Genomic DNA, 6,000 nt, shown 5'->3' with positions numbered 1-6,000 from the left:
ACAGATCGTCGGACGGGATCTCTGTACGAGGTCCCGATCATGTGATCACTGATTGGCCAATTGGTGATCACATGCAAAGTAGTAAGCAAGATGTCACTTGTGACATCATTGCTTAATACGTGTGAAATCTGTGAATGATCACAGAGGTCACATGGTACAGGGCTATTCACAACAGCCTTGTACCATGTGACAAGCTGTGACCAATCACAGCTCACTCAGTACTTCTCAATGAGTGCAAGAATGCAGACAGAGAGAAAGAGAAATGATTGCTTTTACATCCTATATGGGTGTAAAAGCAATCAGTGTTAAAAAAAAAAAAAAAAAAAATCTTCACCCCCCACAAGTAGTACAGTGTCACCATGGTGATACTGTACTGCTAGGGTGACAGTATGTAAAAAAAAAAATTAAAAAAAAATATAAAAAAATAAAAATGTAAAACAAATGTTTAAAAATTATATTTGGTTATAAACTAATTGGGATTTTTTTTTTTTACTAAAAAGATAACGGAATAAATTTTGGCAAAGATTTATGATGAAATATTATTTATTTGCAAAATTTAAAAAAAAAAAAACTTTTTTTCAAAATTTTTTGACTTTTTCATTTACATAGCAAAAAAAAAAAAATCCCAGCGGTGAATAAATACCGCCAAAATAAAGCTTTATCTGTCTCAAAAAAATGGTAAAAAATTCAATTGGGTACAGTGTTGCATGACCACGCAATTGTCATTCAAAGTGTGAAGCTGAAAATTGCCCTGGTCAGTAAAGGGGTAAAAGTGTCTGGACTGGAAGTGGTTAAGGGGGGTAAATCCTCAGGAGGGCAAGTGGTTAAACAAAAAAAAAACAACAAAACACTGGCAACTCATTCCTGTGCAGAAAGGAAGCTCAGGGAAGCAGCACTGAGAGAGCAGGAGCCAGCAGCACTGAAAGTTAAGTGCTGAGGAAGGAAAAATAGTTTATTTATTGAATTGTACTCAATGTGATCAGGTTCGTTCACCTTTTTCAGTTTTCCTAAAAAGGTGAATGAACACCATAACCCCCCCCCCCCACACACAGTGTAATAAGGAACCACTCTTTATAAAACAAAAATTTATTCCAGCACACGTTAACCATTACAGAAAAAAAAGTCAATATTGCCGAATGAAAAAATAAGTTTCCAACTAGCGTCAAGTCTGAAAGAACAAAACAAACATGCTAAATGCATACAGAAAGGTCCAGGTTTGTGGGTGCCGTCATCTGAGAAGGGTGCCCGGAACCACGAATCAACACTAAACACACAGAATGCATACCCTGAAAGAATCGGAACTGAATAAATACTATAAAAAAACAAAACAAAACCCATTAAAACAAGGTGAATCCTGTTCATGTTAAACTGAAAAATAAAACCTGGAAAGTTAGAAGAGACTCCAGTCCAGCCACGGTAGACATTTCGTCGGGTTTAAAGGGTCTCCAGTCAAAACAAACATTTTGATTTGGCATGGATTGTTAGTGTACAGAATCACCCACCGGTTTCTTAGGGACTTTTGGTGTGAGGCACCCGAGATCTCAGGTCTGCACCGACCCGCCGTGGTCATCATAGGGGGATGTCTAGGGCTCTGCATTTTTTTTTTTTAAGTAGCAGAGAATGCAACTGAGACACTGAAGACTCTTCCTAGTGCAGCAGTAATGACGGTATCCTGGGGACTGTGCATCTAGGAAGTCCCCGATGTGGAGCACACACACCTCGTAAACGTACAAGTACTCCCGATTGCGATTAAAGTCCAAGTTCACCTTAAAAAAAAAAAAATAATGCACAAATCTTTGCAGGTAAAACGTGCATTTATTTATTTTTTCTGGCGCCTGCAGAGCATTGCACCAGCGATCAGTAGATGGCGGGTGCAATGTTAGGCTCCTGCAGACTGTCAGTACAGCTGTTTGCCCTTACCTCCTCCATAGGGGGCAGGCAAGAGAGCGCGCCCTGCACACACGTCCGGTACTCATGGAAAGGTCCCGATCTCCTTTCGATTGGGACCTTTCCCAATCATGTGACCGCATACAAGTACTCCTGATTGTGATTAAAGTCCAAGTTCACCTTAAAAAATATAAAAATAAATGCACAAATCTTTGCAGGTAAAACTTGATTTATTTTTTTCTGGTGCCTGCAGAGCATTGCACCAGCGATCAGTAGATGGCAGGTGCAATGTCAGGCTCCTGCAGACTGTCAGTACAGCTGTCCGCCCTTTCCTCCCCTATAGGGGGCAGGCAAGTTACTGAACTTCAAGATCAATGATGAATGACAGCGCTCTCTAGTGCCCTCACATTTCATTAACTTCTTGGCGCCGGCCAAGCTCCCGTCGTCTGGGCCTTGACACCAAGCGGCCGCACATTTGCGTGCAATTAAGAGAAACATCACACATGTCCGGTACTCATGGAAAGGTCCCGATCTCCTTTCGATTGGGACCTTTCCCAATCATGTGACCGCATACAAGTACTCCCGATTGTGATTAAAGTCCAAGTTCACCTTAAAAAAATAAATGCACAAATCTTCGCAGGTAAAACTTGATTTATTTTTTTCTGGTGCCTGCAGAGCATTGCACCAGCGATCAGTAGGTGGCAGGTGCAATGTCAGGCTCCTGCTTACTGTCAGTACAGCTGTCCGCCCTTACCTCCCCCATAGGGGGCAGGCAAGTTACTGAACTTCAAGATCAATGACAGCGCTCTCTAGTGTCCTCACTTTCATTAACCTCTTGGTGCCGGCCAAGCTCCAGTCATCTGGGCCTTGACGCCGAGAGGCCGCACGTTTGCGTGCAATTAAGAGAAACATAGGTGCTGAGAGCGCGCCCTGCACACATGTCCGGTACTCATGGAAAGGTCCCGATCTCCTCTTTCGATTGGGACCTTTACCGATTATGTGACCGTCATGATGGTAAATCACGGTCACGACCATAAAACCACGCCCCCCGGCTTCTCAAACCCTTAAAGGGCCGGGAGGCGCCGGCACCAAGGGCTGAAGAGCTACTAGCTATCTGGTGCGCTGGCAGACTGCAGTTGTAGCCGATTCATTCAGTGTCAGCAGAGCCCTGTACGGCCGCACGCTTTTTAAAATGTGACAGCGGGAGCGGGGAGAGGATCCCCTTGTCTACTGTCACAGCAGGGGATCGGAGGGGCGCAGGTAGCTGCTCTTTGGTAACATGTTACACCCCCTAATACAAGCATAACATGTTACCAAGGTGAACTGATCACTTAGGCCTCATGCACACGGGGCGTTTTTATAACAGCTGTTTTGGGCATCAGGCATTTTTTTTCTACAGCCAGCAAACTCCCCGGCATGTGATCCTAGGTGTCCGTGTACACATAGGCTTTTGGCAGGGGCTGGAAAAAAACCTAGAAGAGGAGTTTTTCCAGCTGTAAAAATGCTCTGACGCTGCAAAACGTGGCATTTTTGAGCCTCAAGCTTTTGTGGCAGTAGTTTTGCTGAAAAAAAACAAAAACACAAAAGCTAATGCAAAACCACTAAAAAGTGACAAAACTCGCATTTTTAATGCGGCATTCTACAGCCAACGCTACTGGCGTTTTTATAGCATCCAGTGTGCATGAGGCCTTAAAGGTATACTCATTGGCCCCCTTTTGGGAGTGTCAGATACTGGAGACCCCCCCGCCATGTGCTCTGGTTCCATCCTCCAGCCCAGGGGCGGACTGACAACTCATGGGGCCCCCGGGCAATAGGGGATCATGGGGCCCGTGTCCTTGCCCAGAGTCAAAAAAGGCTATGAAAAAGGTACCAGGGGCATCTCATGGGGCCCCCTACTGACCCTGGGACCTCGGGCAGTGCCCGAGTTTCGAAATGGTCAGTCCACCCCTTGCTCCAGCCCTTACATCACACCATGGTGGCCAGTAGAGACGCAGGTGTCAGGGGTTCCAAGTATCCGACACGCCAGGAAGCACTAAATGCTCAAAAAAATAAAATAAAATATCATTCAAACAGAGAGAAGACAGCAGAAACAGATTGCCGGACAGGCAAGAATAATACCTCTTCTATTACAGGGAACACCTCTGGAGATTCTTTTTTAAGATCGTGTCACTTTACCCCCCCCCCCCCCGGTCACATCAAACCCGACTTTGAAATCGTGCGACTTACAGTAAAGTCGCACGATTTCAAAGTTGGATGACGTGCCGATTTCCTGTGCGATTTGCAAGATGTCCGACACAGATTTCTATGCAAATCGCACCAAAAGTAGTGCATGTACTATGGAAATCGGTGCGGATCCGACCGAGTCAGAATGATCAGCAAGGGGGGCAAATTTTATTACAATTTTCACAGATCTACCCATAAATCAGCAGGGAAGAATGATGGAAACTACGGATCCTTACTACACCGTAAAAATACATTTTCATACTCCGGGGCAGCCTTTCTCAACCAGGGTGCCCAGGCACCCTAGGGTGCGCCTTGAGGTTTCTTCAGGGGTGCCTTGAGGTTTCTTCAGGGGTGCCTTGGGAAAATGGCTAAAAATTGCCCAAAACTTGTATACAAGCCAGCGGGTGGAACAAGCCGACCTTTTAGTTACACAAAGCCACAGGTCTTCATTGTGCGCCTTCTAGCCGCTGGCATCCTGGCAACCAATGACATCATCAGTTGATAAGGAGGGTGTCGGTTGCCTGCACAGCATCCTAGTTTGCCCCTCTCCATCAGTGCTGGAGTCACATTAGCTCAGTGATGGAGAAAAACTGAGGGAGAGGAGAAACACTGGAATACTAGTCAGTACCAGTGTGCAAAAGTATATTTGCTTTTGAAGAATACATCACCTCTAATGTTGGGTGTCCTCCATGTGTGGATGTTGCTGCGTTATACAAAACTATTAAAATAGTTTTTCACATTTTAGAATGGGGTGCCTCAGGACTGTCCATAATTTTAAAAGGGTGCCTTGACTGAAAAAAGGTTGAGAAACACTGCTCTGGAGGAACGCCCCGCGGGGCCAAACCTCCTGGAGGAACGCCCCGCGGGGCCAAACCTCCTGGAGGAACGCCCCGCGGGGCCAAACCTCCTGGAGGAACGCCCCGCGGGGCCAAACCTCCTGGAGGAACGCCCCGCGGGGCCAAACCTCCTGGAGGAACGCCCCGCGGGGCCAAACCTCCTGGAGGAACGCCCCGCGGGGCCAAACCTCCTGGAGGAACGCCCCGCGGGGCCAAACCTCCTGGAGGAACGCCCCGCGGGGCCAAACCTCCTGGAGGAACGCCCCGCGGGGCCAAACCTCCTGGAGGAACGCCCCGCGGGGCCAAACCTCCTGGAGGAACGCCCCGCGGGGCCAAACCTCCTGGAGGAACGCCCCGCGGGGCCAAACCTCCTGGAGGAACGCCCCGCGGGGCCAAACCTCCTGGAGGAACGCCCCGCGGGGCCAAACCTCCTGGAGGAACGCCCCGCGGGGCCAAACCTCCTGGAGGAACGCCCCGCGGGGCCAAACCTCCTGGAGGAACGCCCCGCGGGGCCAAACCTCCTGGAGGAACGCCCCGCGGGGCCAAACCTCCTGGAGGAACGCCCCGCGGGGCCAAACCTCCTGGAGGAACGCCCCGCGGGGCCAAACCTCCTGGAGGAACGCCCCGCGGGGCCAAACCTCCTGGAGGAACGCCCCGGGGGCCAAACCTCCTGGAGGAACGCCCCGCGGGCCAAACCTCCTGGAGGAACGCCCCGGGGGCCAAACCTCCTGGAGGAACGCCCCGCGGGGCACACCTCTGGAGGAACCCCCGGGGCACACCTCTGGAGGAACCCCCGGGGCACACCTCTGGAGGAACCCCCGGGGCACACCTCTGGAGGAACCCCCGGGGCACACCTCTGGAGGAACCCCCGGGGCACACCTCTGGAGGAACCCCCGGGGCACACCTCTGGAGGAACCCCCGGGGCAAACCTCTGGAGGAACCCCCGGGCAAACCTCTGGAGGAACCCCCGGGCAAACCTCTGGAGGAACCCCCGGGCAAACCTCTGGAGGAACCCCCGGGCAAACCTCTGGAGGAACCCCCGGGGCACACCTCT

General features: G+C 49.8%; 1 long non-coding RNA gene across 1 annotated transcript; it reads right to left on the bottom strand.

Annotated features, from left to right (window-relative positions):
• Positions 1–1,070: 1,070 nt before the first annotated feature.
• Positions 1,071–4,970, bottom strand: LOC149434248 (uncharacterized). Its single transcript, XR_016308783.1, has 2 exons — positions 2,068–4,970; positions 1,071–1,766 (listed from the first exon to the last, which is right to left on the bottom strand). It is a non-coding gene; the product is annotated as an uncharacterized LOC149434248 (long non-coding RNA).
• Positions 4,971–6,000: the final 1,030 nt, after the last annotated feature.

The sequence above is a fragment of the Staurois parvus genome, unplaced genomic scaffold (assembly GCF_062004578.1).
Source record: "Staurois parvus isolate SC_StPar_1 unplaced genomic scaffold, SC_StPar_1.0 ptg001795l, whole genome shotgun sequence".
Taxonomy (NCBI): domain Eukaryota; kingdom Metazoa; phylum Chordata; class Amphibia; order Anura; family Ranidae; genus Staurois; species Staurois parvus.
This window is presented reverse-complemented; position numbering and strand designations above follow the sequence as displayed.